The following is a 17,320-nucleotide window of genomic DNA, read 5'->3' on the forward strand; positions in this document are numbered from 1 at the left end:
CTAGCATGAGAGGAGGGGATAGTCACAGAAGCAAGGAGCAGGTCATTGTTGGATCTTAGTGGGCGAGCTGGAGTATACTTGTTGATTAGAGAGGATAGGTAGAGGGGAGCGGAGTTGGTGAGTGCTTTGTATGCAAGGGTGAGAATTTTGAATTTAATTCTGCTGTGTATGGGGAGCCAATGAAGGGACTCACAGAGAGGTGCAGCAGATACAGAGCGGCGGGAAAGGTGGATCAGTCTGGCAGAGGCATTTAGGATGGATTGAAGAGGGGAGAGGCGGGAAAGAGGAAGGCCAGTAAGTAGGTTATTGCAGTAGTCAAGTCTGGAAATAACAAGGGAGTGGATTATTTGCTTTGTGGTGTTAGCGCACAGAAAAGGTTGAATCTTGGAAATGCTGCGTAGATGGTTGCGGCATGATGTAGAAAGCGATTGGATATGGGGGGTGAAGGATAGATTTGAGTCAAGTGTAACTCTGAGGCAGCGGACTTGGGGCAATGGGGAAATAGTGATGCCGTCAACAGGGATAGAGAATTCACAGGTCGGCGTCGAGCTTGAGGGGGAATAAGAAGGAGCTCAGTCTTGGACATGTTAATCTTTAGGTGTTAATCTTTAGGTGGTGAGAGGCCATCCAGGAAGAAATACCAGATAAGCAGTTGCTGACATGAGAAAGGGAGAGAGAGCAGGGGTGGAGAGATAGATCTGGGTGTCATCAGCATAGAGGTGATATTTGAAGCCATAACTGTTGATAAGTTTACCCAGTGAAGAAGTATAAATGGAGAAGAGTAGAGGACCCAGAACAGATCCTTGAGGTACTCCAACAGACAGAGGCATTAGAGAGGAGTAGTCATTGGCAAATGACACAGAAAAAGACCTGTGAGAAAGATAAGAGTGAAACCAGGAAAGAGCAGTGCCACGGAGGCCAAAAGAGCTAAGGGTTTGTAGGAGGAGGGGGTGGTCAACTGTGTCGAAGGCAGCTGAGAGGTCAAGTAGGATGAGTATGGAGTAGTGGCCTATATTTTTAGCAGAGAGAAGATCGTTCGTAACCTTGGTAAGGGCAGTCTCAGTTGAGTGTTTGGGGCGGAATCCAGATTGCAGGGGGTCAAGCAAGGAGTTGGCGGACAGGAAGTGGGTTAGGATTATAAACTATTTTTTCAAGGAGTTTTGATGTTAGTGGGAGCAGTGATATTGGGCGGTAGCTTTCAGGAGAATTAGGGTCAAGGGAGGGTTTTTTGAGTATGGGAGTGACTATTGCATGTTTGAAAGAAGATGGGAATGAGCCGGTAGAAAGTAGCAAATAGCGTGTTTGCTGAGAGTGCCAGGGCTGCAACTGACGGCGTGATGTTTTGCGCAGCTGGGGAGGGACAAGTGTGTCTAGTGAAGAGGAGAGAGTTTTGTTATAGTGGGATGTTGCGAGATCAGGGCAGGTTATAGTGGAAGTGTGAGGGAGTAGATGTTGAATAGTATTTGAAAATTGGAGCGGATCCACAGCATGCAGATTTCTACAGCTGCGGGGGCGGGATGGAGGAGTTGGTCCATCCCGCCAACTCGTGCATGTTAATAGTTTACTTCTGGTGGTGTTTGCTCGCAAGTGAAAGCACTAAATAGCGCACCGCTTGTAATTTGGTCCATACAGTGTTAAACATTGTAGTTGGATAACAAACTATATATTAAATCCTGAGCACAATAAACCTAATGTACATTACATTTTTGTATTCTGAGGTGACATGCCTTTCTCAAGGGAATTTGCTACCAATTTGGCCCAAGATTGCTGCCAAGTCAATTCTGTGTGGGTAGGCCATTTCAGGCAGTGTATGCATTTTCTAGGAAGGCCTTAATTAACTATCAGAAGCATTGTTAGAGACTAATTCAAATTTTTCTCATATCTGTTCATCTTCTTCTATCTGTATCTGGACATATTACTATAGTTAAGTAATTTCAAATCAATTTCCTAATTTTAGCTATTATGTTTATGAATTTCAATTGATCATTATTTCAAATTGCCCATACTTGATCTCATATCAAGTCTCCTTTTTGGAGCAGAGTGGGGTTGGTCAAAGGTTACCTCTTGGTTTGTTCAAGGTTGTGGCTCTGCAGTTTGTGGGCAAGGCAGCCTTTCTTGGAAGGGGTTTAGATGGTCACTAGGTTCACTTTGGGCAACCAGGACATATAAAGGGGAGGAAATGCCCAAGAGGGAACATAGTTTATGCCAAAATGTGCAATGTAAATTACAAATTAACTATTATTTTATTTGTCCGCTCTCAGGTTAAAAGGACCAACTAGGCTTTATTTTTTGCTTTCATTCTTTTCTTTGTTTTTGGAAACTAATTGTCTAAGTCTCTCATTGGTTTCCTTGTTTTCAATGACATCTATAAATTATCAATAAATAATGACTGCCTACATCAGAATATTTCCTCATTTGCATACTTTTAATCACGAACTGTGAAGAAATATGACAATTCTTGCCAGACACATTTAACATGGTGTTTAAAACAGATGTTGTTTTGGTATGCTCTGATACTGAGCAATTGTGTAAATGGTCTTCTCATTACTCAAAATAGCTTATTTTTTATGTCACTATTGGGGTGTTTGAAGATGGTGACATGTTGGCAATAATTATTCTCCTCACAGTTTGAATCTATTATACATGCAAGATTTTTTAACACACACCATTAAGCATGGCTTGCTGTGTTAAAACCAACACAAGAAATTGCATATATATGAAAAATCAAATGTGTTGCCTAAGGATAGATAAATAATTTTTAAAATTAACATATAAACTATCAAGATAAAAATAAGTTTTACTTTTAATTTATTTTAAAAAAAAGTTATAAAAAAAAAGTTTCCGTAAAATAAATTTTGAAAAACTTAGTAGAGGATTCATAGCTGTATATAATACAAATATTATTTTTTTAAATTATTTTAAATAACAACAAGTGTATATTGGTTTGCTAAGACTAAAACAGATTAGAAATGCAATAGAACTCTGGGGTTCCAAAAGAGAGGAAAAAAAACCCATTCACCTAGATTACGAATTTTTGCATTAGAGGCTATGCGGTGCTAACGAGCAGTTTTCACTCACTGCTCACTTACCTGCAGCGCTGATATTACGAGTTTTCAGAAACCCGTCGTTAAAAGGCAAGAAGTGAACGTTGAGCAAAACTTTGCTCATTACCGCACTCCAATACCAGCGCTGCTTAAGTCAGCGGTGAGCTGGTCGTACGTGCTCGTGCACGATTTCCCCGTAGGAATCAATGGGGAGAGCCAGCTGAGAAAAAGTCTAACACCTGCAAAAAAGCAGCGTAAAACTCAGTAACGCAGCCCCATTGATTCCTATGGGGAAACAAGTTATGTCTACACCTAACACCCTAACATGAACCCCGAGTCTAAACACCCCTAATCTTACACTTATTAACCCCTAATCTGCCGCCCCCGACATCGCCGACACCTACATTATATTTATTAACCCCTAATCTGCCACCCCCAATGTCGCCACCACCTACCTACACTTATTAACCCCTAATCTGCCATCCCCAACGTCGCTGCCACTATATTAAAAATATTAACCCCTAAATCTAAGTCTAACCCTAACACCCCCTAACTTAAATATAATTTAAATAAGTCTAAATAAAATTCCTATCGTTAACTAAATTATTCCTATTTAAAACTAAATACGTACCTGTAAAATAAACCCTAAGATAGGTACAATATAACTAATAGTTACATTGTAGCTAACTTAGGCTTTATTTTTATTTTACAGGCAAGTTTGTATTTATTTTAACTAGGTCCAATAGTTATTAAATAGTTATTAACTATTTAATAACTACCTAGCTAAAATAAATACAAAGGTACCTGTAAAATAAGACCTAACCTAAGTTACACTAACACCTAACACTACACTATAATTAAATAAATTAACTACATTAACAACAATTAAATCAATTAAATTAAATTAGCTAAAGTACAAAAAAAACCCCACTAAATTACAGAAAATAATAAACAAATTACAGATCGTTAAACTAATTACACCTAATCTAAGAGCCCTATCAAAATAAAAAAAGCCCCCCAAAATAAATAAAAACCCTAGCCTAAACTAAACTACCAATAGCCCTTAAAAGGGCCTTTTACGGGGCATTGCCCCAAAGTAATCAGCTCTTTTACCTGAAAAAAAAATACAAACAACCCCCCAACAGTAAAACCCACCACCCACACAACTAACCCCGCAAATAAAATACTAACTAAAAAAACCTAAGCTCCCCATTGCCCTGAAAAGGGCATTTGGATGAGCATTGCCCTTAAATGGGCAATTAGCTCTTTTGCAAGCCCAAAGTCCCTAACCTAAAAATAAAACCCACCCAATACACCCTTAAAAAAACCTAACACTAACCCCCTGAAGAGCGACTTACCGGGAGAAGTCTTCATCCAAGCCGGGCCGAAGTCCTCAATGAAGCCGGGAGAAGTCTTCATCCAAGCCGGGCGAAGTGGTCCTCCAGACGGGCAGAAGTCTTCATCCAGGTGACATCTTCTATCTTCATCCATCCAGCGCGGAGCGGGTCCATCTTCAAGACATCCGGCACGGAGCATCCTCTTCCAACAAAGTCTTCTTACTAAATGACGGTTCCTTTAAGTGACGTCATCCAAGATGGTGTTCCTTAGATTCCGATTGACTGATAGAATTCTATTAGCCAATTGGAATTAAGGTAGAAAAAATCCTATTGGTTGATGCAATCAGCCAATTGGATTGAAGTTCAATCCTATTCGCTGATCCAATCAGCCAATAGGATTGAGCTAGCATTCTATCGGCTGATTGGAACAGCCAATAGAATGCGAGCTCAATCCTATACACACACACACATATATATTTATGATTATATAGGTATAGATAAATACAGATATATATATAGGAATATCTTATTTTAAATACATAGAACATTTTCTATTATGTGAAGAACATTGGAATGTAAAATATTTACACCACATACACAGTTAAAACCCTTATTAAATATTTATAGTGAATAAAAATGATTTTTCATATTTTCAGGTATTTGACTGCAAAGGGCTCACACACACACATATGTGTGTGTATTTATGTTTTACTGTATATATACTGCAAATATTTAACATTCTTCACTTACAGGAAAATGTCCTTTTATTGTAAATACATATTTCTTTATATATATATATACATATACCTGTATCTCTAATCCTATAGATATATAGGTACAGATACAGTATGCATTTTACATGAACATTATCCGATATATATAGCAACATATGTTTAATAATAAAAAGTACATTAGTTTCTATGTGAAGAACATAGGAATGTAAAATATGCATTTTGTGCATCAGGTTTCAGGATTTAGATTTAATGCGGTCTGGTTGGCGCACATGAAAACTTAATAAATGAATAAAAATGATTAAACATAGTGTTAAATATTTTAAAAAAGCCATATAATATATCTATATTTTTTACAGTATGTTTAATAATGTTTTTGAAGGTTTGGACTATGCTCCTTAGTGTCAGTGACGGGTCATCTTAATGCTAAAGGATACAAAGGCATTTTAGACAATTGGGTGATCCAACTTTGTGGCAACAGTTTGGAGAAAGCCTTTTCCAGTTCCAGCATAAAGCAAGGTCCATGAAGGAAATGAGTGGCCTGCACAGAGCACTGAACTCAGCCCAGTAGCATATTTAGGTTTTGTGCTGAATTCTGATACTCCCCAGTCCCCATTGCCCAATTAATTATCTAATCAAATCAGTACAGAGAACAAAGTAGTCTGTATAAAATTACTGCAGCAGTTATGTTTTTATTTTAATTTTACCAGTCTCAACATTTTTAATTAAAATTTCCAGTAGGTAATGTAAAATGTTAATCTATTGATATAAGAATCTATGGAAAGACTGTGTTGTGTTCATCTCTGGAAAAATGTTGTAATTTCAAGGTGTTTTTTTGTCATATAAAGGAACATAAAACCCACATTTTTTTATTTCATGATTCAGATAGAACATAGATTATTAAACAACTTTATAATTTACTTATTTTATCAATTTTGCTTCATTCTCTTGGTATCCTTTAGTAAAGGAGAAGCAATGCATTTCTGGGAGCTAGCTGAACATATTGGTAAGCCAATGACAAGAGGAAGACATGTGCAGCCACCAATCAACAGCTAGCTCCCAGCTACTGAGCCTACCTAAGTATGCTTTTAAACAAAAGGATACCAATAGAACAAGGTAAATTAGCTAACAGAAGTAGATTAAAAAGTTATTTCAAATTGTATGCTTTATCTGAATCATGAAATGAGCAGGCTTTTTATTTGCCTTTAAACCAGTAGATGGCAATTTTTAAAGAGACATGAAACCCCAATTTTTTTTTTCATGATTCAGATAGAGAATACAATTTAAAAAAAAAATTCTGATGTACTTTTATTATCAAATTTGCTTTTTTCTTTTGTTATTCTTTGTTAGATATTTAGATAGGTTGCATGCACATGTCTGTACTATATCTCTAATTAAGCTGCCATCTAGTGCTATTGCTAATATTGCAAAATTGCTGCCATAGTACTGCAGACACATGCACACTCCTGAACTCACATTTCTGCTTTCAACAAAGGATAACAAGAAAACAAAGAGCTTTTGATTACATAAGTAAATTGGAAATTTGTTTAAAATTGTATGTTCTATCTGAATCATGAAAGAAAAATGTGGGAATTTATGTCCCTTTAAGAAAACAGTGCACCAGCATTTGCATTTTGTGTGTTAGGGGCATTAGCAACAGTCCATGAGTGTTAGCACAAAGCTAAGATGAAGTGCAGCACTCCCACAGGATTTTCTTTTATGTCACATTCGTTACCTTATGTTATGAACAAAACAAATTTCAATACAACCCTCATTTGCTGTCTTGTGTAATATATAAGGGGATTTAGACCTTTTTAAACCCTTATAGAAGTAGATTATTTGCACTTCAAGTATATATCTGACTTTTGCTTTGCTAATTCTGACAAAAAATAGGGTTTATTTTATGGAATAGGCTAAACAAGTTGCACATAATAATAAGCACTATGGTCTAAGGGTTTGTCTATTGTAACCCTTGCCTTCCATTATTTGTCCAACTCCCGCACAGATTGCACAGTGCTCCCAAATATTATAGGTTTCTTCTTGATTTCGGTTTCCCTGACTGACCAGCAAACTTTTAATCAATACAGTGAACATTGGTGAGGAGGTAATTATCTCCTGATACTTGCCATTATTCTGCTAGTCAGTGAGCTATATCACTCTGTTGCTATTTACATCACCATTTTGTCTTGATAGCAATTTACTTATCTGAAAATAAACAACATCTATCGATCTACACATATGTCCATTTATATGTCAAATATTTTTATTTTAATAATCAACATTTAAAGGATTAAATGCCCTATCTTATATGTTGTCTCCAATGTTGAAACTGTATAAACTTATTCTGTTTTACCAATAAAAAAGACTTAAACATAAAGGATTAAATGCCCTATTAATTCACAGTATGTAACTACCAAACCCCTTAACTTAACTTAAAGGGACACTAAACCCAAACTTTTTCTTTCATGATTTTGATAGAGAATACATTCTTAAACAACATTTCAATTTACACCTATTATCTCAGTTGCTTCATTCTTTAGATATCCTTTGTTGAAGAAATAGCAATGCACATGGGTGATCTAATCACACGAGGCATCTATGTGCAGCCACCAATCAGAAGCTACTGAGCCTATCTAGAAATGCTTTTCAGCAAAGGATACCAAGAGAGCGATGTAAATTAGGAAGTTTTTCCTAAATCACAAAAGAAAAAAATTGTGTTTCATGTCCCTTTAACTTAACACGGCTTAACTAAACACAGATAACTTAGTATAACAAAATAGCACACTGACAAAGTTTGGGAGAGAAAACCAGTTTGGTTGCATTTTTTTAAAAATGACAACAAAACCCATCAGGCATTAATTTAAAGGTGGTAGCATTTGGGCCCTAAAAAATAGGTAATCTTATTAATCCATACCTAGATGGTCAGTGGCTCAGACTAGCTGACACAGAGCAGAGCCTGGCTTCTACAGCCTTTGACAGAGAAAACAATCGTTCTGAGTTATTCAGCCCATTGCATACCCAAGGAGAGACCCCCAGTCCCAGTCCAGGAGGTGTCACTTCTTTTGTCAATTGCCTGTCACTCGCTCACTTCTCTGCCTGCTGTGAGGGACACGACCAACCACTTAGTTGAGGTGTCATAATAACTAGAATCAATAACACGAGGAACAGCGAGCCGTCCAGCATGTTGTTGAAGGGACACTGAACCCACATTTTTTCTTTCGTGATTCAGATAGATCATGAAATTTTAAGCAACTTTCTCAATTACTCCTATTATCAAATTTTCTTCATTCTCTTGGTATCTTTATTTGAATTGCAAGAATGTAAGTTTAGATGCCAGCCCATTTTTGGTGAACAACCTGGATTGTCCTTGCTGATTGGTGGATAAATTAATCCACCAATAAAAAATGCTGTCTAGAGTTCTGAACAAAAAAAAGCTTAGATGCCTTCTTTTTCAAATAAAGATAGCAAGAGAATGAAGAACAATTGATAATAGGAGTAAATTAGAAAGTTGCTTAAAATAGCATGCTCTATCTGAATCACGAAAGACAAAATTTGGGTTCAGTGTCCCTTTAACCCGTAAATACATTTTGTTAACAGTCTATGGACTTAATGAGGCCCGGGTGACTAACCCTTGTCGAGTCACCAACAAAAAAACTATCATCCTTAGAGGAGCTATAACCGATTGTCTGCCACCAGGGAGGGAGAGCGGGGAAACTTCAGACACCAAAGGCTAAAGAGGACAAAAGTAAAGCTATCTTCATCTCTTAAACTCAGTAAGCTTCCACCCTTACACTTGCAACAATGTTGTATACAACTCACACACCCACTTTGCTCCTCAAGGTACTAACCCTTAGACGTGCTTCGGGCTAGAGAGGTGCTTACACTATCTTTTGCAACAACAACAAAAAACATAACAATAGGGACCTAGCTCTATAAAATAATTTTTATTTGTGATTGTGTTTTTGTTTAGGAAAGCTCTAATAATTTCTTAACTAAATATCCAGGAAATTTGAGTCTATTTGTGATTACATTTTCATACTAACAGCAAGGAATGTATCAATTTAAACATACTGCTGGCAAAACTGTAAGAAGTATCTGAGAATGTATACTTTTAATATAATAGTTAGTATTAGTTCTAACTCTTGATTGGGGGTATTGCAATTGATTGATACAATAGAAGATTATGTATATGACAACATTTTATTACACAAAAAATAAAATACAAAATTAACAGGAAGCTATAAAAAAAAAGTTCTGATAGTAATTTATTTGTAAACATAGTAATAAAATCTGTTGTGTGCACAAATCTACAAATACAATTAAAAATTCATATACAAATTCAGAAACAAATAAAAACCTAAAACAGTATCTATTTTAGTATGGCATCAAACAGACCAAAGAATAAAATCCAGAATTTTAAGAAGCATCTTCACTCACAATAAGTTATATCCAAAAGAGAACTCTAAGCTCTTCACAGACACAATAATCAAATTGAAGTATCGGGGGGGGGGGGGGGGGAATTAAATGCAAGACAAGCTGCTGTTTAAATTATTATCAAGGGCAATGTAAGGTGGATAATATATTTAGTGTTTCTCATCTAAAATAAAATTTCTATTTTTTAAACTTTTCATGTGCACATCTGTTAACAATATTCTTTATACATAACCTCTCTTCATCTTGTGAAAGTGCTTCACTTTGTATTTATATACAAATGCTATTCACCCTCTGAGCTTGCTAATGCATGCGAAGCAGCCATGCTTGTTTGAGGTACGTGTGTGAACAAAGAGCTAGGATTCTGTGATCAATAGTGCGTAACCTTCACGTGTTGTACAGGTTGAATAAGATTGGAAACAGGAGCAAATAATAAAAATGTGCTTCTTTCTTATAGTACAAAGTATTGGCTCTTTTATTGCCCTTTCGTAATTGTTGATTTATCTGGTCACACTGTTTAATATAAGAACAGAAATCTTTTCATAAACAACAAGATCATTTTTTGTATTAACATCATAATTTATTTCTGAAGAACTATTCTGATGGTTTGTTTTTAAATTACCATTAGTTTCATAAATGAGCAACAGTTATGTGCTAACTAGAGCATTTTAAATTGCTCTTTTGCTTGAATGTAACTGTGCATTTAACTCCTGCAAAGGGGCAAAACATACGTTCTGTGTGGACAATGCGCTGCTGATTGTGAGCCAAAAGGGACTGCTGATGATTGGCAGTTGCACGTATATAATTGGCTCAGCAGCTGTGTATAGCTCTATTGATGATCTGCAGCTGACTTTACCTATACACACATAGGTCTCTTCAAGAAATAGTGCACTAATAAAGGCTCTTTTATATTGTTGTTTCTTTAGCCCTTTAACTTTCATTGACTTACTGTGTCCTTAGATTTTAGCACAAAAAAATGAGTTTAGTTCATTGAAAAAAATATATTAATAAATAACACAAATCATGTTGGATCAAAAGGGAATTTGCACAAAGTTTTCAACTCAATTAAAGAGAATCAAACCATAGACAAGCCTGTGAAATTAGTAAAATATCTTAAATGGATACTAAACCCATTTTTTTTTCTTTTGTGATTCGGATAGAGCATGCAATTTTAAGCAACTTTCTGATTTACTCCTATTATCAATTTTTCTTCGTTCTCTTGCTATCTTTATTTGAAATAAAAGCCATCTAAGCTTTTTGGGTTAAGAACTCTGGACAGCACTTTTTGATTGGTGGATGGATTTTTTCCAACAATCAGCAAGGACAACCCAGGTTGTTCACCAAAATGGGCCGGCATCTAAACTTAGATTCTTGCATTTCAAATAAAGATACCAAGAGAATAAAGAAAATTTGATAATAGGAGTAAATTAGAAAGTTGCTTAAAAATTCATGCTCTATCTGAATCACAAAAGAAAATTTTTGGGTTCAGTGTCCCTTTAAGCAACTTTCTAATTTACTCCTATTATCAAATTTTCTTCATTCTCTTGCTATCTTTATTTAAAAAGCAGGAATGTGAACCTAAACTGGGCCATCTCCTAAGCTCTACATTCTTGCTTTTTACATAAAGATAGCAAGAGAATGAAGAAAATTTGATAATAGCGCTACGGAATTTTGTGGCGCTATACAAATAAATGATAATTATAATAATAATAATAGGAGTAAATTAGAAACGTGCTTAAAATTGCATGCTCTATCTGAATCATTAAAGAAAAAATTTGGGTTTAGTATCCCTTTAAGAAGGAAAATGGGAAATAATATATTCCTAAAACTGTTAAAATTAGATCTTACTTTTAAAAATGTTACAAGTAATATGAAGAAAAGACAACCTGTACTGGTGCGTACAAATTGTACTACTAGAAAACATTCATATTCTAATGCATTAAAGAGTTCAGTTGCTTACTACTTTAGCAATAATTTATTTGTGGTTTCCATTATTGTAATACTGTTACATTTAAAATGCAAATATCTTTCAAACACAAGAACTCTTCTTTCTTACCCTACATTATACTCAGATGTGTTGTGTTTGATGTCACATTAAAAGCAGGAGCTTGTTTAATTAACATCAGTCACAGTCTCTGTCATTAAAGGGACAGTATACTGTAAAATAGTTTTTCCCTTAATGTGTTTACAATTGCTTTTTTTACCAACTGCAGAGTAAAAAATGTATGAAAATTAGCTTTTTAAGGTTTATTTCTGTATATTAAAGCTCTGATTTTGTGTTTTGAAGCCACAGCCTAATAAAATAGGTTGAGTTTGTAGGTATAATCAGATCTCATTACTGTATCACATTGTGCACATATACCTGCTTCTTTATCTTATATCTGTCCTTAAAACAATCACCAATACTTTGAGAGAACAATGGAAAATCAACATTTTATTACCTTATCTCTGCTTTATCACACTGGGAGTGTAATTTCTTCTGCTGGCTGTGTTTACTTATCTATAGCTGGTACGCGCGGCCACAAACTTTCAGAATAGGTGGGGATACCACATGCTAAATTAACAATTTCAAATGCCAATATAAGGGTAAAGGAGCTACTTGTAAACAATTTAATACACTCCAGCAGCTAAAGTGGATCATTGGGAACAAATTAAAGGGGAGAACATTTTTGAGTAAACTGTCCCTTTAAGGTTGATTCCAACGTATTCCCTCTAATAAAGAACAATGCAAATTGTAATGATTCCTTTGACTTGAAAGGATTTTTTTTATTCCTTACACATAAAGAACAGAATCTCTTCAACCTCTTGCTAGAAATGTTTGATCAGAGTATATAAATCTTCATGTTCCATATATAGATATGTAGTTACGATAGATAGATAGATAGATAGATAGATAGATAGATAGATAGATAGATGATAGAATGACATTGAAAAATGTATTTTCTAGTGATGACATGAATAAATAAATATGACCTTATTTTTAAGCACCAGAACCTATGAAGAATAATTGAGTACAGATCTCTATTTATGTATGCATGCATGACTACATATACATGAGACATGAATATATATACAAGGATCTGAACATAACTTTTGCAGATATAAGTCTTGGTGCTTGTCATTACGTTCTTATTTATTCATTGTATTACTTAGATGACTCTCAGGACTTTTGTTCATTTGCTGTATTGCAACCTTGAAAGCAATCATAATACCAAACATGTCATGAAATATGTAATCATATAGAAAAAATAAAATTCTTAGACTTCTGAATATGTGGATAAATATGTCTTAGTTTATATGGTTATCAAATATTTTCATGTGAATGTTTTCATAGATAATATATAATTGCGGCATGATTAAAACAGATTTTCAAATAATGTATTTATTAAAATATTGTCAGGCTAAATTACAAAATAGATTAAGATAAAGTTATCTTTTATGGCATATAGAACCCATATAATTGTGACCACTGGCAATAATGCACTTGCAATACAAGATGTTTGTCCTTTACGTTGTCATTTCTAGTAACAATAAAAAAGTGTTATACACCATATACTGTACTGTAATTCTAAAGACCTTTCTATAATAAAGAATGAATCCATATTTCATAACAATAATTAGTTCCTCATTACAATATGTTTAAAAATATATATATTTTATTTAAAAAAGGGTATTGCACAATGCCTCAATATTGAGGCATCGCTGAAATACCCTGAAAGCGTCTGGAAGCGATCAAGATCGCTTCCACTGTTTGAAACTCCTGAGGACGTACAGGGTACATCCTAGTAATTAAATGACAGTTTGTACATCCTTGGTCGTTAAGGGGTTAATGTGTTACCAATGATTCATTTTACTTACTGGAATTAATTACATTGTTTACAGATATATCCTTTATTTTGCCATATGGAAAAGTTGCTTTAGCCTGTTGTATCCACACCTGTACTGACTTTTCAGTACTTTAAAGGGACAGTTTACTCAAAAAATGTCTCCCCTTTAATTTGTTCCCAATAATCCACTTTACTTGCTGGAGTGTATTAAATTGTTTACAAGTATTTCCATTGCCCCTATATTGGCATTTGAAATGGTTGATTTAGCCTTTGATATCCTCACCTATTCTGAAGGTTTCTGGCCTTAGGTCCAAGCTATAGATAAGGTGTGTAAACACAGCCAGTAGAAGAAACTATACTCCCAGTGGGTTATAGAAGAGATAAGGTAATAAAATGTTAGTTTTCCATTGGTGATTGATTTATGGACAGATATAAAATAAAGAAGAATTTATATGTACACAATGTGATAAAGTAATGAGATCTGATTATACCTACAAACTCCACCCATTTTATTAGCTAATTCATATACACAAATAAGCCTTAAAAAAGCAAATCTCATACATTTTATACTCTGCAGCTGGTAAAAAAAAGTAATTGGAAACACATTAAGGGAAAAACTATTTTATAGTATACTGTCCCTTTAAGTGCTGGTTATAGATATGTAAACAAGAAAGTTTAGACAAAGTGGGACAGATAGGTACCAAAATCTTAAAGAACCACTAAACACAAATTCTAAACTACATGATTTTGAACCTTCATATCTGAGGATAATTTTACAATGAAAACTGCAGCCTTATTTGGTCAAATGAGTATATTGTTTATGTTTGTTCATTTCACTGATTTCTCTGTCCCCCAGAACAAAATAATCCTTGCTATCTAATCACAAACTAATATTCAGATATAGCATGAACTCTGTTTGCACATGTGCAGTTGCGAAAGACTGGGAAAGCCTGCCCTTATCTTTAGCACAAATTCAACTTAGTTACTTTTGCAAAGAATGATTCTCCTATCATGATTGTTGATGCAATACTGATAATCCATATTTTACAAACATGTGACTGCTGAGAATCTTAGGGGGGTAAAGTAAAGAAAAGCTTACATAAATTGCCTAAAAGTAATAACCCAAACATTCCTGGGAGAAAGTGAAACAAGCACAATTTTTAGATGTATTTTTAAGCAAAAGGTAGCAAAATAAATAATGAATGTATATTGCAATAATGTTTCACTTGCAATAATGAAACATTTCATGCATTGTTGAAATGTCAAGTTTAATGGTCCTTTAATTTCCCATTCTTTTTTGAGAACAATGGTCTTTGAGTATACAGTGAGAGGTAAGATTAGGATAACTTTGCTTAAATGTAAAGAGAGTAATTTACATTACAGTAGAATGTTTAGATTTCTTTCACTTAACCCTTTAAGGACACAGCTTTCAGTTTGCTCAATTGTTTTATGACGGAAAAATTCCGTCATATGTCCTTAAGAGGTTAATAATAGCAGTGGCGTGTGCAATGTTGCTGCAATGCTGGGCAGACAGGTTCACAGAAGCAAACCTTGTCTGCCTGGCCAAATGAGGCCCATTATTGCAATCATAAACTAAGATTCTGATGTCCATATTGAGTTGTATACAAGTTGCATAGGTTTAAAGTGTGTTTTACTGTTATTGTTGATTCCTTTCTCAGCCTTTTATTTATCATGAATATGTAAATATTACAAATAGAAACAAGCAGAAAATATTATGCACCATTTTGCTAAGTAATCATTCCAGCCTTTTTAATTGCGCAATTTCATTAGTATGTTAGTGCTAAACTGACAAGCACAATTAAATAGTCAACACTGCTGGAACTTAACACCTCCAAAATAAAAGAAAGTGATTTACAATGAAGGTTATTTCTTCAATGTAATTAATATTAACATAAAAAGCTGTTTCTATATGTGGTACTTATAGTATTTTGCACCAGTAAATGAGTATCCAGGGTTTAAGGAGGCAAGGATTTATGGTCTGGGGAGCAGCTTTGGGAAATGATACAATGGAGTTTGAGCAACTCAGGGTAATGGTTTGGCTGGTCTCCTGGGCTTTGATCTTGCTGTAGCTGGGGATTGGTTGTTCTGCTGGCGAGGATCAGACAGCAATGCATACTGGAACTATGATCATAGTTCTGTTGTATCTATTGGAGCCTGTGAAACTAGGGATCAGTGCATTCAGCCAATGGGGTTCTAAGGTGAGTTCTGGGTGGTAAATACTATGCAACACGATTCCTTACTTTAGAGCCTCAAACCTCACAGGTGTCAGCTTCCCGGAATTTGCATGACGGTACCTGTTTTACCCCAACATTCTATGTTATTAATACAATACATTAATGAGACAGGAATATGTCATAGAAAACAAGATCCTCCAAAAATACCACCGGCTCGCCTGATATTTATCTTTACTGTCAACTATGTTACCGCCCACAATGTTTATAATCAAGAATCACCCTTGAGTAAGATTCCCATTCAGTCCTGCAAGATGAAGGGCACTTGATCTACCCCTTGTGGACATGTATTAAAAATAATACATTGAAAAATCCACACAGCCCTCAAGGAGCGCACACATATTTTGTAAACAATTAGTCCGCCAATAAAATGTCAGCATAGCATTTCTTTTACGTCTATATTTAGGTTAAATTTCAGCATTAGGTTTAATTGCACTGTAAAACTAAGTAGTTTAGTTTGTGTTGTTGATTTTTTTTAAAGGACATGAAACCCACAATTTTCAGATAGAGCATACAATTTTAAACAACTTTCCACTTTATTTATTTTATATGACTTATTCTGATGGTATCCTTTGTTGAGGAAACAGCAATCCACATGGGAGGGTCAATAGCATGAAGCAAATATGCGCAGCCACTAATCAACAGCTCCTGAGCCTATCTATGCATGCTTTTCAACAAAGGATACCAAGTAAAACAAAACAAATTATTTAGAAGTAAATTGAAATGTGGTTTATATAAATTGCTTGCTCCATCTGAATCAGTTTAATATCTTACAATTTATTATGTATTAAAACCTGTTTATGCAAGAAGGAAGTCTTAATTCCCAAGTATAAGCACCGTAAATAGACTGTCAGTATGGAAAACAAGTGGAAATGTTATTACAGAAATGCCATGAGATTCTGTGATATTGCAGTCATCGTCATTTTAACTGAAAATGTGTGACTGTCTTTACATAAATTAGCCAAATAAATGAATTCAAAATAAAGAGTTCAATGACACATTTACAATATATGTTCCAAATCTGACAAACAGTTGCAGAAGAATTTTCACAAGAAACCTGGGTTGGGAGAAATTATACTGTGTTAATTTGATTTGCCAGTTTTTCACACACACTATGTGGATGAATAAAAGATTTATTAAGGAAATCCCAGTGAGTTTGGAAGATGTCAGTCAGCAGAAAATAATTGGCTTGTTCAAGGTGAGAGGGGTCAGAATGTGAATCTCAAACTGCCTTTTGTATATGCATTATATAATAAAACTTAATCAGCTAGCTGCACTGCAGAAGCAGCATTCAGCCTGCTCTCACACACCATCAGATAAAGACTTTATAGTGCTCCAGGCAGCTGGATCAGGGACTCTCTTATCCTGGATAACCTACTTTCTTTTATTTGTGTTCACAATCCACAGTAGGTTAACTCAACATTAGAGCAGCAATGATCGCTCAATATTTAAAAAGTTTGTTACTTGAATACTGTATTTATCCAGTGCATAGTCATTGTTATGCAGTATAATCTATACACATCCCTTTTAGATAAGGCAAAGTGTTCCGTTTAAATAAGTATTACAGAATTACTGCAGTCATTTTTGTTCGCTTATTTCTTCTGTCTTTAACTTTTGCTGAGTTAACCATTATTTGTTTTTTTCTTTTGGGAAGTACTTTAAATGAGTATGTAAGGGTTGCATTAAAGGGACATTGTA

The 17,320-nt window shown here is 34.9% G+C and overlaps 1 protein-coding gene across 2 annotated transcripts in view; it reads left to right on the top strand.

The window, feature by feature from the left end:
• DLGAP1 (DLG associated protein 1) overlaps nucleotides 1–17,320 on the top strand; it is a 710,871-nt gene that overhangs the window by 316,360 nt on the left and 377,191 nt on the right. The window lies entirely within an intron of this gene.

This window comes from Bombina bombina, chromosome 5, assembly GCF_027579735.1.
Source record: "Bombina bombina isolate aBomBom1 chromosome 5, aBomBom1.pri, whole genome shotgun sequence".
Classification (NCBI taxonomy): domain Eukaryota; kingdom Metazoa; phylum Chordata; class Amphibia; order Anura; family Bombinatoridae; genus Bombina; species Bombina bombina.